The 16,970-nt window shown below is 36.4% G+C and overlaps 1 protein-coding gene across 1 annotated transcript in view; it reads right to left on the reverse strand.

The window, feature by feature from the left end:
• cntn6 (contactin 6) overlaps positions 1-16,970 on the reverse strand; it is a 134,746-nt gene that overhangs the window by 61,418 nt on the left and 56,358 nt on the right. The gene's annotated exons all lie outside the window — the stretch shown is intronic.

A 16,970-nucleotide genomic window follows, 5' to 3' on the forward strand; every position in this document is an offset into this window, starting at 1 on the left:
AGAGAGAGACAAAAAAAGATTAGAAAAACAAAACAAAACAAGCAAGAGGAGCTGTAACTTCAGATAAACCAGTGAAATATTAATAATTCATTCATCCAAATAAGAACAGACAGGATCCCATGCCTATGGGCCTGCTCACAGCTGATCAACTGCAGTGTGGATACCGAGCATACCCTCAATATATCTCCCAAGAAGTCGAGGGAATCGGAAGAGGGAGAGATAGATAGACAGACCTGGGGAGAGCGAGGGCCTAAGAGAGATATGAAAAAATTCTCACTGGCTTACGGCAGCAAAACCAGAACACATATTCAGCTGCCAAAGGCAATGTTTGGATTGCGCTAAAAGTATTGGTTCTACACACTTACACTGGGGAAAAAAGCGTGTGATACATTTACAAACATATTTTATTTTCAGCCCGCCGTATCTCAGAACAGGATTATGATTCGATAGGAGAGGTGATACACTTTGAAAGGGCAGTGAATATGATAGAGGAGTAAGCTATACGGCGTCAGCCCTCCCTCTTTTCGAGACGGCGGCGTGCAATTCATCCACCTCACAGGAATTCAATACTCTTTAAAGCACATCAGAGTTGTCAAATACCCACTTTAATTTATGAGGGTCAACGCCACCGCTTTGGCTTTTACAAATGCGGGCCCTGGTGGGACGTGCGGTTTAAGTGTCAAACTGTAACAAATGTCTAGCAAATGAGCGTAATGTTTTTGACATTTCTGAGTGCACAACAGCTCGTGGTTTATGAGCGATATAGGAACACTATGGACATCGCATTTCAAATAAGCCTTGAAAGTCATCGTAACACATAACATGTTTAACATTCAGACTTTTCTTCATTTTCTGCGAACGCAATAGCAATCCTTGAGGGATCGATATTGTTTAGTCAGAACTGTAAATCACGAGGATTGCTTTGAAGCATTGGCATTGTTTTGAAGCGTCAGATCTGTTTTGAAAGATCGGTAATGTTTTGAATCATCAAGTTTGTTTTGGAAGGGTATGCACTGTTTTAAATTCATGAGATTTGCTTTAAAGAATCAAAATGGTTTTGAAGCACCAAATCTGTTTTGAAACATCAGTAATGTTTTGAATCATCAAGTTTGTTTTGGAAGAGTATGCTTTGTTTTAATTCATGAGATTTGCTTTGAAGAATCAAATCTGTTTTGAAATACCAGTATTCTTGAAGCATTCTTTTTGAAACAATACTGCTTTGAAGCAACTGTAAAAAATTATCGTGATTTTAACGGCAAAAGACTGTAAAAATGCTACGGTTAAACAGTTAACTGGTTAACAGAACGTTCACATTTGATGTATTTTCATTGAAATAACTGTTTCTTCTTAGTTTTTATTTGTTTTTTCTAATCAGTTATGTACATTAGGGTTTTATGTTACATTTAATGTTGTTAAATTAATGTTTATTGCATTTTTAAAATGTCATAGTGTTTGTGTGAATGACACTGTGCACCTTCTATATTAGTATTGTCCTCCTAAAAGCTGCTTATGATGAGCTTTGATTCATCATGTGACTCTCATCACCACTGTGATTGGTGGTTGTCAGTATATATCAAAGGTACATAACAGATATTAGTATTTCAGTAGGTTGGTAATGTAACATTATTTCAGTTAATGAAATACGGTTATTTACTGTAAATTTAACTTAAATCTGTAAACCCAAAATGTTGTTACCGTATTTTTTTACTGTAAAGTTCTGGCAACCACATTTGCTGTTTTTTTACCGTAAATTTTACGGGGATTTATTTTTGTAGTGTATTTTTTTTTTAAGCATCAACATTGTACCGAAGCATCAATATAGTTTTGAAGTGCCATCATTGTTTGGAAGTATTAAATCTGTTTGAAATATCAGTACTTTTTTGAAGCTTCAGATTCGTTTTGAATTATCCCTATAGTTTTGAGCCATTTTAATTGCTTTTAAGCAACAACATTGTTTTGAAACAAACATTCCTTTGAAGCAACATTATTGCTTTAAAGTGTCAAATCTGTTTTGAATTATCACTTTTGTTGTGATGCATCCAAATTACTTTGAAGTGTCATACTGCTTTGAAGCATCAAATCTTAACAGTTAACAGAACGTTCACATTTGATGTATTTTCATTGAAATAACTGTTTCTTCTTAGTTTTTATTTGTTTTTTCTAATCAGTTATGTACATTAGGGTTTTATGTTACATTTAATGTTGTTAAATTAATGTTTATTGCATTTTTAAAATGTCATAGTGTTTGTGTGAATGACACTGTGCACCTTCTATATTAGTATTGTCCTCCTAAAAGCTGTTTATGATGAGCTTTGATTCATCATGTGACTCTCATCACCACTGTGATTGGTGGTTGTCAGTATATATCAAAGGTACATAACAGATATTAGTATTTCAGTAGGTTGGTAATGTAACATTATTTCAGTTAATGAAATACGGTTATTTACTGTAAATTTAACTTAAATCTGTAAACCCAAAATGTTGTTACCGTATTTTTTTACTGTAAAGTTCTGGCAACCACATTTGCTGTTTTTTTACCGTAAATTTTACGGGGATTTATTTTTGTAGTGTTTTTTTTTTTTAAGCATCAACATTGTACCGAAGCATCAATATAGTTTTGAAGTGCCATCATTGTTTGGAAGTATTAAATCTGTTTGAAATATCAGTACTTTTTTGAAGCTTCAGATTCGTTTTGAATTATCCCTATAGTTTTGAGCCATTTTAATTGCTTTTAAGCAACAACATTGTTTTGAAACAAACATTCCTTTGAAGCAACATTATTGCTTTAAAGTGTCAAATCTGTTTTGAATTATCACTTTTGTTGTGATGCATCCAAATTACTTTGAAGTGTCATACTGCTTTGAAGCATCAAATCTGTTTAGAAACAATATTGCTTTGAAGAATCTGAACTATTAAGAAGTAACAGTATCCTCCTGAAGTTTCAATATACAGTGGCAAGAAAAAGTATGTGAACCACTCGCAGAATCTGTGAAAATTAGAATAATTTTAACTAAATAAAAGAGATCATACAAAATGCATGTTATTTTTTATTTAGCATGCATTTTGTATGATTACAATTATTCACATTTTCACAGATTCTGCAAGTGGTTCACATACTTTTTCCTGCCACTGTATCTCTGAAGCATCAGCATTGTACTGAATCATAAATATATTTTCAAAGAATCAGTATTGTCTCAAAGAATCAATAATATTATAAACAATCAACATATAAAGTACCAGTAGTCTTCATGTATTGGTATTGTTCTTTAGCCCATCTTACTAACTTCTTTGATGCGGCAATATAATATCATGAACAGCTCAGTCGTTGGGCAGAAAATTAAAAAGATCTGACCATCGAAGAAAAAAAAGAAGAGTGCAGATCAGGTCTGAGATGGGGGAGAGATTAAATTAGACGAGATTGATTATGTTCCTGTATTATCTACTCTAAGGGACCACGAGCTCTGACCTTCAAGTCCTTCGTCATTTCAGTCATCTCTATCGATTTGGTTTCCATTTTTTTAACCTCCTGCCTTCTTTGTTTGTCATTCTGCTCCTGCAGCCCGCTATGAGTCTCAATCAACCCTGGGAGGACAGGTCAATAGCCGGATATTTGTTTGATGTCTTTCCTTATGAGATGCATGAGGGTGATCTATAACCGGTGAGTATGCGAAATGAATGATGAAACTATAGATGCGCTATGGGGGAAGATCTTAATTTGACCTGCACATTTGATTCCCAGCATGCTACCCGTTTTCGTTTTTCTTCAGATCAATTCATTCAATCCTACTTCCCCGCACCACCGTCCATTGAGGTGTGTTTAATATGCTCGACTTAGATAACTATGCTGCTCTGCTTTATCATAATTTAAAAAGAGGGTAATAGTTTACATACAAATGACACCTATTTTAAGGCACTCGAAAGGAAGGTTGAAGATCCGCCAGCATTAATACACTTCCGTACGTTAAAAAAGTCCCTAGAGGAATACAACACTAATGACTCTAAAAATGTTGTCCTTGAATGTACCGAGAACCATGTGCCATTTGTAAAACAATCGAGAGTTGCTGGACTTCTGGGACAGCTAGTAAGACCATTATAATCTATTTCCACAAGATGTCTAACAAGCCCTGTAAGGCTCAAATCATTAATGTGGCATGTTGAGCAAAAATGATCAATGCTAATTTATGTTTCAGTCTCGTCAGCAGTACCCGCTCACTTCAGAGCGAGGTCAGCTCGCTTTTTGTCATCCATCCGGGCTTCTCGTACATTTGAAAGTCGCAAAAAAAGCTTCCTGTTTCTGTCTATATGCATCAAACCATACTGGGGCAACCGTGAGCGTTATCTCTGTGTCAAAAGCCACCCCACGTTTTAATGATGCATGGTGTCTCTGGCATCTTTGAGGAAGGAGGGAATTTCTTGGTCACTGTCCAACTGGATTCAGAGTAGTTCCTTACATGATTAATTTATAGAGCAGGAAAAAAATACAATGGCAATAATTCTTCTCCCCAGCGGATGACGGTCACAGGTGGTAGAAATATCAAGTGGGCTGAAGCCTGGTTAATGGTGCCTGCAAGGAAAAAGATCTGTCAGGGATAATCTCTTATAATACTCTGCCATAGATAATGTGCTTCCCCCCTTCCACTGGCGGCAGATGAAGAGATTGCATAGCAGACATTATGAAATGGGATGAGAATTATCATGACTATGCTGCCTGTGTCCAGAGCGATAAATGCGGAGCTAGTTTAAATCTTATTGAAAAAATGGAGAAATGGTGGGCGATAGTGCTGTAAAAGATGGGACACCACAGTGTAATGTGATCTGGAAGGAATACTTCATGACTTTGTAGCTAAATGTACAGCTGAACGGAAAAAAAGGCTTCTCCGATGACACTGATGTCAAACTTGTGCTTTTACCTGTAAGAATACTTGACAATGAACACAGATTCCTCGTTTTCAAAGGCTGTAGTGGCCTTATATATTATTAGTAGTAGTAAATAGGTGAAAAAAGTAAAAATGACAGGAAGAGGTGTATATATACAGTGAGGAAAATAAGTATTTGAACACCCTGCTATTTTGCAAGTTCTCCCACTTAGAAATCATGGAGGGGTCTGAAATTGTCATCGTAGGTGCATGTCCACTGTGAGAGACATAATCTAAAAAACAATATCCAGAAATCACAATGAATGATTTTTTAACTATTTATTTGTATGATACAGCTGCAAATCAGTATTTGAACACCTGAGAAAATCAATGTTAATATTTGGTACAGTAGCCTTTGTTTGCAATTACAGAGGTCAAACGTTTCCTGTAGTTTTGCACCAGGTTTGCACACACTGCAGGAGAGATTTTGGCCCACTCCTCCACACAGATCTTCTGTAGATCAGTCAGGTTTCTGGCCTGTCGCTGAGAAACACAGAGTTTGAGCTCCCTCCAAAGATTCTCTATTGGGTTTAGGTCTGGAGACTGGCTAGGCCACGCCAGAACCTTGATATGCTTCTTACAGAGCCACTCCTTGGTTATCCTGGCTGTGTGCTTCGGGTCATTGTCATATTGGAAGACCCAGCCTCGACCCATCTTTAATGCTCTAACTGAGAGAAGGAGGTTGTTCCCCAAAATCTTGCAATACATGGCACCGGTCATCCTCTCCTTAATACAGTGCAGTCGCCCTGTCCCATGTGCAGAAAAACACCCCCAAAGCATGATGCTACCACCCCCATGCTTCACAGTAGGGATGGTGTTCTTGGGATGGTACTCATCATTCTTCTTCCTCCAAACACGTTTAGTGGAATTATGACCAAAAAGTTCTATTTTGGTCTCATCTGACCACATGACTTTCTCCCATGACTCCTCTGGATCATCCAAATGGTCATTGGCAAACTTAAGACGGGCCTGGACATGTGCTGGTTTAAGCAGGGCAACCTTCCGTGCCATGCATGATTTCAAACCATGACGTCTTAGTGTATTACCAACAGTAACCTTGGAAACAGTGGTCCCAGCTCTTTTCAGGTCATTGACCAGCTCCTCCCGTGTAGTTCTGGGCTGATTTCTCACCTTTCTTAGGATCATTGAGACCCCACGAGGTGAAATCTTGCATAGAGCCCCAGTCCGAGGGAGATTGACAGTCATGTTTAGCTTCTTCCATTTTCTAATGATTGCTCCAACAGTGGACCTTTTTTCACCAAGCAGCTTGGCAATTTCCCCGTAGCCCTTTCCAGCCTTGTGGAGGTGGACAATTTTGTCTCTAGTATCTTTGGACAGCTCTTTGGTCTTGGCCATGTTAGTAGTTGGATTCTTACTGATTGTATGGGGTGGACAGGTGTCTTTATGCAGCTAACGACCTCAAACAGGTGCATCTAATTTAGGATAATAAATGGAGTGGAGGTGGACATTTTAAAGGCAGACTAACAGGTCTTTGAGGGTCAGAATTCTAGCTGATAGACAGGTGTTCAAATACTTATTTGCAGCTGTATCATACAAATAAATAGTTAAAAAATCATACATTGTGATTTCTGGATTTTTTTTTTTTTAGATTATGTCTCTCACAGTGGACATGCACCTACGATGACAATTTCAGACCCCTCCATGATTTCTAAGTGGGAGAACTTGGAAAATAGCAGGGTGTTCAAATACTTATTTTCCTCACTGTATATATATATATATATATATATATATATATATATATATATATATATATATATATATATATATATATATATATATATATATATATATATATATATATATATATATATATATATATATATATATATATATATATATATATATAAAGCAAATACACAACCAGTCAACTGTACTATTTTGATTGTTTTTGAAAGAAGTCTCTTCTGCTCACCAAGGCTGCATTTATTTGATCCAAAATACAGCAACATCAGTATTATTGTAAAATATTTTTACAATTTAAAATAACTTTTTTCTATTTTAATATATTTTAAAATGCAATTTATTTCTGTGATTCAAAGCTGAATTTTCATCATCATTACTCCAGTCTAGAGTCACATGATCCTTCAGAAATCATTCTAATACTGTTTTTTGAACATTCTATTCATCAAAAAAAAAAAAAAAATTACACAACTACTTTTAACATTAATAATAATCATAAATGTTTCTTGAGCAGCAAATCATCATATTAGAATGATTTCTGAAGGATCATGTGACACTGAAGACTGCAGTATAGTGATGCTCAAAATTCAGCTTTGCATCAAAGGAATAAATTACATTTTAAAATATTCAAGTAGAAAACAGTTATTTTACATTTTAATAATATTTCACAATATTACAGCTTTTTTATAACATAAATACAGCCTTGGTGATCAGAAGAGACTTCTTTCAAAAACAATCAAAATAGTACAGTTTCCAAACTTTTGACTGGTAGTGTATATATTTACATATTATATATTTTTCAGTGTCTCTTTCTACAGGTTACATACAGTAGGTGATGGCAAGTGTCTTGTCTGAAGAGTGAAAACATGCCGATTCATTCAGGAATGAAACAAGTAACTTTCCTTATGACCGAGTCACTGAATCATTCACTCAAACAAAAGGTTGATTTATTCAGAAACAAAAAAGCCAACACAGAGATGCACAATGTTTGATGGGAAGATCATATTTTAGGGATCTGGTTCTTTGAGTCTCGTTCAACTTATCTTAATTCAAGTCCTTTTGTTAAATTAAAACATTAAAAATATGCATAACCCACACATAGTTGGATCTGGCAATATTGTGTTTGAATATAGTGTCTAATAATACTGTTCAATATTCTAACTTCTTGTTATATAAGAGCAATATCACACTCACAATCATACTGTTTTTCAGTGACATAACTTTTATATACTAGTTCGTGCTGAATAGAGTGTAATGATACTGCCATTAATATGTTTATAAGCAACTGAAAAAAGCACAAAGGTCAAGGCATGTCAAAACTTTTCCAGGGCCCCCAAACCCCCACAGACCTCAGACGGTTAATATCTAAAAGTAATTTAAGATATTTTTTATATAGAAAATAGAAAACGTTCAACAGACTGGTGGCAAGTCACATATTTTACACACATTTCAATATCCTATCCAAGGATATTAGATATTAGATTATAAAAGCCTATCCAAATCATGCATCCAGACATGTCAATACCTAAACCCTAAGTAATTGCACTCCTCAATAAGTCATGACGTATGCTTCCTTAACCCTGGCCTGATAAAAATCTAGCATCCACCTTCATTTACAGCATTAGATAAATCACAGAGACTCTGACTGCAGATTGAGTCCTCAAAGAGTCTTTGTGAGCTTCACACCAGCCTGCAGAAGCCAGAGGCAGAAACGCCGGCTGGGTTTAGCCGATGTGAACAGAATCTCAACATGGGCTTCAGTGAGACAGCTTCCATCAAACCAACCAACCAACCAGCTATCAGCCTCAACCATGCACAATCTGCCCGCTCATTGCCCCACAACCTGCTCGATTCTGTGTCCCATGCTAAATAATACCGTTTTAGATGCTTTAAAAATTCACAAATTATACAAAAAGCATAAAAAGGGTTTGATGAAGTGTTTTTACAAGTGCATAAAGAGCTCAGCAGCTCGATCAATGCACATTTGCACTATTCTTTTCAAAGGCGGTTATGGAGCATTATTTTGGAGGTCACTTACATTGGTCAATAACAATGCCAAACAATGCAATAACAAGAGTTATGGATCTTGTCAATGGAAAATGTACACTTTCTGTTTTAAAATGTTATTGAGAAAATTAAAAGTAAATGTTATAGGATATAGGTAAATATATAGGTAAAGTGTGTGTGTGTGTGTGTGTGTGTGTGTGTGTGTGTGTGTGTGTGTGTGTGTGTGTGTGTGTGTGTGTGTGTGTGTGTGTGTGTGTGTGTGTGTGTGTGTGTGTGTGTGTGTGTGTGTTTGTGTGTGTGTATGTATATATATACATACATACATGTATATACATTCATACAAATATTAGGTGAAAAACCTAAACTAAACGAAAATTAGAGACATTGTCTTGGCAAATAACTGAAAGAGGTTTGCAGCACACAAAAAATAAATAGTAACCTAAATAGTAATATTTAAAACAAATTATAAGAATGAAAACTGAAAATATAAAAATAAAAGCTAATTCAAAATATTAATAAAAAACAAAACAGAAAGTTCTAAAATAACACTGGTAAGACTCGAATATACCTTGGTTACAGGTTGAAACGTTGGCCGCAAAAGGCTTGACACTTGACAGCTTTTTACATTCAGCACCCCTTAAAGAACTAAAAAGAAAAACAGATAACCCATTTGTGAAAAATACCATAATGATCTAGTATGAAGTTCATACATTTCTCGGTGAGGCCCCATTGCTGTCTTGCTTTTCCCCTATTGTGGGTAATGAATCTTTCAGCCAAGCTAAAAATGATACGGGGTTTAAACTATGGTTAAATAAGGGTATTTTAAGATTAAAAGATTTATATGAAGACAATATTTTAATGTCATTCGACAATATAGTGTCGAAGTTTCATATAGCCCGGAAACCTTTTTTGAAATATCTGCAGCTTAGAAGTTTTCTTTTTTCAAAACTAAATAATTCTGTACAACTTTCAGTAAAGGGCGAATTATTCATTTATATAATATACTGGTACAGAATCATAAAGAAAGTTCTGAAAATAAAAGACAGGCATGGATGCAGGACTTAAATAAAGACATTTCTTTAGATGAGTGGGGTACAATATGTTTAAAAGCACAAATGCAAACTATAATCACTCGGCTGAGACTCTTACAATATAATTGGATAATGAGAACCTATAATTACACCTGTGAGATTAAATACATTTAACCCTAGTATTCCTGATTTATGTTTTAGTGTAATAAGCTCCAAGGTAAATTTTTTCACTGTGTGTGGGAATGTGAGGAGATGCAAAAGTTCTGGAGTAAGGTAACTCAGTATGTGTCTCAATTTACTACTACTTCTGTTCCGTTAAGCCCTGTAACATGTATATTGGGTATCTATGTGGACAATTGCTCTTTGCCCGTCAGAGAAAGAAAACTGGTGGACTTGTGCCAATTACAAGCAAGACGTTCAATTGCCCTCTGTTGGAAGAATGCTAGCTGTCCTTCCCTTGGACACGGATATCCAGTTTGGCCCTTGAGAAGCTTACGTATGTAATAAAGGGGAAGTCTTCTGAATTGTATGATATCTGGGAGATGTTTCTGGAATTTGTTAAAGAAGGAGATATTGAAGAGGCTATAGATGTGCGAAGTTATTGTATATACACAAAGTGCTTAATAGGAGTGTACGATATACAGCATTTTATATGTAAGGGAATTTTGGGGGGGTTTAAGTTAGGTTTGTTAGTACTTAAAGGGTTTGTTCACCCAAAAATGAAAATTCTGTCAATAATTACTTACCCTCATGTCGTTCGACACCCGTAAGACCTCTGCTCATCTTCGGAACACAAAGGAAGATATTTTAGTTGAAATCCGATCGCTCAGAAAGGCCTCCATTGGCACAATGCACGGTACACTCTCAAGACCCGTAAAAGGTACTAAAGACGTCGTTACAAAGTCCATCTCACTACAGTGGTTCTACAATAACTTTATAAAGCGACGAGAATAGTTTTTGTGCGCAAAAAAACCCTAAATAACGACTTATATAGTGATGACCGATTTCAAAATAATGCATCATGAGGCTTCAAAGCGTTATGAATCAGCGAGTCGAATCATGATTCGGATCGCGTGTCAAACCGCCAAACTGCTGAAATCACGTGACTTTGGCGATTCAAACCGCTGAATCGACTCACTGATTCATAACGCTTCGAAGCTTCATGATGCCTTGTTTTGAAATCGGTCATCATGATATAAGTCGTTATTTAGGGTTTTTTTGTGCACAAAAACTATTCTCGTCACTTTATAAAGTTATTGTAGAACCACTGTAATGAGATGGACTTTGTAACGACGTCTTTAGTACCTTTTATGGGTCTTGAGAGTGTAAAGTGCATTGTGCCAATGGAGGCCTTTCTGAGCGATCGGATTTCAACTAAAATATCTTCATTTGTGTTCCGAAGATGAACGGAGGTCTTACGGGTGTCGAACGACATGAGGGTAAGTAATTAATGACAGAATTTATTTTTGGGTGAACTAACCCTTTAAGTGTGTTATGTTTGTTAGTCTAATGTGTTGTAAAATCTAAAGTTTCAAAAAAATAATAAATTAAAAATAGCACTGGTTGTTGCACAACCACTAGGGCACAGTTCTGACAGTAGATTACGTGATAAAAATGGAGGGGTGGATTCACTGTTTACACATATACACATGACCTGGATTCCTGGGCTAACAGCAACAAGGCCATTTGCTTACAATAATTTGGTTTCCTTGTGCAGGCAGACTCCAGCAGGGCTATCGAAAAAAAAAAAGACGAATCATTTCAGCAGGTGGATGGAGAGACGGCTGCAGTGGCCTAATAAAAAAGCACTCTGCATATACCCCTTCCCCACCCTCCCCCTCCTATAATAGGGGCCTGCTGGCAAGCTTATAAGAAAACATGCAGTCTGCAGTTTCGCCAGCCTCTCAGAGAACACCCATTAAACAAGTAGTTGTTGACTTGTTATGAATAATAAAATAAAAGCACCAACACTGTGGATGTTACGGGTGAGCGCTAACATAGGGACCAAGAAGTCAAGCTAGTTCTCAGGGGGGGTGACGAAATAGCTTGTGGAAAAAACCTCATATTTTTCCCACATACTGTAAGTTCGTGACCTCAATTTTCAAATTCATGAAGGCAACACAGAAAAGTTAACTAGATTTATTGATTAAAAAAAACAACAATTATTGATTTTAAAAGTGAAAAACATATGTATTAAAGGGTTAGATACATGCCTACTCCATGTCAAAAAACATTCTCATCAAGCGTGGCTCTTTGTTGACCTTATAAATTACTTGAAATTCACCAAGCCTGAGGTTAGCATCTATAATATATGCAGAAAAACAGAAGGTGTGGGCATATACAGTATGCAACCCTTTAATGCATTTGTAATTGTTTTGTTTTTATTTGTCTGTCACAATTCAATGCCTCTGGTATTTTTTACATAAAACACGAAATGATAACATGGATACGTTAGATTTTTGAATGGACAAGCTATGTAAAAATAAACCAATTAAATAAATAAATAAAGGTTAGGTATGCACATCAGTTGAACTCTAAATACAGTAAATGAACAATGTTGCTATGCAGTCATACAACATGAATGTATGTTTATATTAAATATATTTGTTGGCAGAATTGAACATTGCTACATTTTATCACATTGCTAAAGTTTTTAAAAGCAATTAGCCACTTGAGGCTGTACACTTAAGGGATTTTTACACTAAGGGACTAACTATCTATCTATCTATCTATCTATCTATCTATCTATCTATCTATCTATCTATCTATCTATCTATCTATCTATCTATCTATCTATCTATCTATCTATTTGTCTATCTGTCTGTCTGTCTGTCTGTCTGTCTGTCTGTCTGTCTATCTATCTATCTATCTATCATCTGATAGATAGACGACAGACAGATAGACAGACGATAAACAGACAATAGAAGATGACAGAAAGACGATAGATAGACAACAGACAGACAGACAGACAGACAATAGATAGACGACCGACAGACAGAAAATAGATAGACGACAAACATGCAGACAACAGACAATACAAGACGACAGACAGACGATAGATAGACGACAGACAGACAGACAGACAGACAGACAGATGATACAAAGCCGATAGACAGACAGACAATATATAGAAGACAGACAGACAGATGATAGACAGCCGATAGACAGACAGACAATAGAAGACGACAGACAGACGATAGATAGACAACAGACAGACAGACAATAGATAGAAGACAGACAATTTAAGACGACATTCAGGCTATAGATAGACAGACAATAGATAGATGACAGACAGGCAGACAGACAGACAATAGAAGATGATAGATAGACAATAGATAGACAGACAATAGATAGACGACAGACAGACAGACAGACAGAAAGACAGACAGACAGACAGACATACAGACACAATAGACAGCCAATAGACAGACAGACATTAGATAGATGACAGACATACAGACGACAGACAATAGATAGACGACAGACAGACAGATGATAGACAGCCGATAGACAGACAGACAATAGAAGACGATATATAGACAACAGACAGACAGACAATATATAGACGACAGACAGACAGACAGACACACGATAGACAGCCGATAGACAGACAGACAGACAATAGATAGACAACAGACATATAGATGACAGACAATAGATAGACGACAGACAGACAGATGATAGACAGCCGATAGACAGACAGACAATAGAAGACGATAGATAGACAACAGACAGACAGACAATAGATAGACGACAGACAGACAGACAGACAGACAGACAGACACACGATAGACTAGCTGATAGACAGACAGACAATAGATAGACGACAGACATACAGATGACAGACAATAGATAGATGACAGACAGACAGACAATAAACGACAGACAGAAAATATATCGACGACAGACAGACAGACAATAGATAGACGACAGACAGAAAAATAAAAATATGTATATATCTATATAAAAGATTTGTGCAGAAAATACATTTTTAGCAGAAAGAGAACTGATTCCTTGTCAAAATAAAATGACCCCCCCCCCATTCAATCTCAGCTGTGATCAGTTGTTGCTGCTGCAACGCACTACTAATGTTAGTGGGCAGACACAGCTGACCTGATGACCTCCAGCTATAAAAACTATTGTCAGTGCAAATGGGGCATTATAATGATTTTACTACAGTTAATGGAGTTGCACTTTTGGTTAAAAGGGGTGTTCCACTTATCCATTGTAAAATCACTCCAACGCACATCCTTGAGCAGCTTATTGCTAATTATCTAATTTTCCAGGAATAATAGTCTTAAATAGGTTTACAATGACACCAGGGACAAGGTGACAAAATGCTTTATTGACATGATGCGCACAAGCTGCAAATAGCCAGCAACTGCGTAATCCCATTTGTGATCGAAGGACACATGATCCTCTTCCAATCAATGCCCAATGTCTGTCGGTGACAGTGAATGGGTATTTCATAACACCACCCATGGGATCTTATAAACACCATCAATAACATGTTACCACCCATATGTGTATTATTTTCACCCTCATATCTTGGTGTTGGATACTAATGGTTGTAATATTTTACAGCTTTTCTGATTGAAGGTCATCAGAAACGCCTACGATTTCTTTCTTCCCTACAAGGTTACGTGACGAGGAAACCGGATCATAGATTTACCGTATTGTGACAGCAGACGTATACACCCACACAACCGCACTTCAGTCTTGCTCTGCCAATTTTGTACTAAAACAAATTAGTGGCTACGCGATATAAACCACCCTTTAACAAACTCAGGAGCCTTGGCTTTCCCTCTTCATCCTCGTGGCAGCAGCACCATCTAAAACCCTGTCAGTTCGAGTCACCACCTCATTTTTAACATGCATTAGAGGCAGCATTATCAGTGTCCGAGGTGTTATATTTGGAGCTGTAATCTGCGCGCACAAAGGAAAGGGCTCTATCTCTTCCTCTGCCCCCCGCGGCTCAAGTATCACCCAGCCCTTTAGAAACGCCACTAAGTGCCCAAGCCAGCCGCTCATATTTCCCTTTCCCTCCAGATTATGAATGATAGGCCAACTCTTTTTACATTCATTACACAAGCACACATGCATAATTGATTTCGCTCAAATTATGGCACCCCAAAATATTCAACTGAGTTATGGGCGGCCCTGGTTCTCCTGGCCTGATTCCCCATGTACGCGAGATACATCAACAGCCCTTGCTGCGTACCATGTAAAATGGCTTTTAGGCAGCAATGTTTTGTGAATGCATCATCTGTACAAGGGGAAATCAGCTTATTTTATTTTGCCTACATGAAAGATTTACAGTAATCGTTGAGATGAAAAATCAGAATCATGATATATGTCAGTGCAAAGGCTGCAATTTAAGATAGATAGATAGATAGATAGATAGATAGATAGATAGATAGATAGATAGATAGATAGATAGATAGATAGATAGATAGATAGATAGATAGATAGATAGATAGATAGATAGATAGATAGATAGATAGATAGATAGATAGATAGATAGATAGATAGATAGATAGATCCATCCGTGCTTTCGTCTATGTGACAGCCTATACCTGCAGCTGTTTGTGTCACCAATCAAACAACAAAAGACAAAGAGAAAATTACTTCTTCTGATTTAACAAATATAAATTATATTAATAATTATATTAATCATATTTAATTTACATATTTACAGAAATATTACATGTTTAATTCTTTACAAGTCAAAAATATTCAAGTCATCTGCTTCAAGTCATCTGTTTTCATATCGAATATATATTGCAAAAAATATATATATTGCAATGTCAGTTTTTTCCCCAATATCGTGCAGCCCTAATAAAAAGACAGACAGACAGACGGATGGACGATAGACAGACAAACATTAGATAGATAGATAGATAGATAGATAGATAGATAGATAGATAGATAGATAGATAGATAGATAGATAGATAGATAGATAGATAGATAGATAGATAGATAGATAGATAGATAGATAGATAGATAGATAGATAGATAGATAGATAGATAGATAGATAGATAGATAGATAGATAGATAGATAGATAGATAGATAGATAGATAGATAGATAGATAGATAGATAGATAGATAGATAGATAGATAGATAGATAGATAGATAGATAGATGGATAGATAGATAGATAGATAGATAGACACTGTAATAGACAGATGATAGACAGACAGACAGACAGACAGACAGACAGACAGATGGATGGACGATAGACAGACAGACATATAGATAGATAGATAGTCAGACAGACACAGACAGACACTGTAAAAGACAGATGATAGACAGACAGACAGACAGACAGATGGATGGACGATAGACAGACAGACATATAGATAGATAGATAGTCAGACAGACACCGACAGACACTGTAAAAGACAGATGATAGACAGACAGACAGACAGACAGACAGACGGACGGATGGACGGACGATAGACAGACAGACAGACAGACAGACATTTAGATAGATAGACAGACAGATACTGTAATAGACAGATGATAAATAGACAACAGACGGACGACAGACAGACAGACAGACAGACAGACAGACAGACAGACAGACATAATAACAGTAAATTATGCATAATTACATGCAACTAACCCTAAACCAAACCCTAATCCTACCCTTACCCTATAGTAATTATGTTGTTAATTAATATTACTCAGTAGTTAAATATATAATTACATTGTAACAATGACACCTTAAAATAAAGTATAACCTATAATTGCTGATCCTTTTTGAGAGGAGCACCTTTGAAAAAGGGCTTTATTATTATTATTATTATTATTTTATATCCATATTAATATATCATAACAAAATGTTGGCAATTGTACAGCCCTACAAACAAAAACAGCAAACCTGAATAAAAAAAAAAAATTCACAACTGTGCAGCCCTAGTCTTTGTGTATAAAAAAAGAGACATACAAAAGAGACACAACATGATTGCATGCTTGTCACCCTACCGCATACTGTGTCAAAAGCCCTTAACAATCAAATCCAACAGGCATAGGTTTAGCTAAATGTGTAATTTTAAGTAGATAAAGGAAAAATCACATGCTATCACATTGCATTATTTTATAAGTAATTCAAGGTGAGAAGCTGACGCACAGCAAATAATGAATTGCCTCGGGTCAAATATCAAACCCTGTAAGGATTTGTGCAGATGAAGGGTTGTAAGGAGAACAGAAAAAACAACATCAAATCACAAAGTGCTGATGCTGTAACAGGCATCATCACATTGTGGAATATCATCAAAGTGGTGCCGAGTTCTGTCAACACAGCCGGGCT

Source organism: Gobio gobio, assembly GCF_949357685.1.
Source record: "Gobio gobio genome assembly, chromosome: 17".
NCBI lineage: Eukaryota > Metazoa > Chordata > Actinopteri > Cypriniformes > Gobionidae > Gobio > Gobio gobio.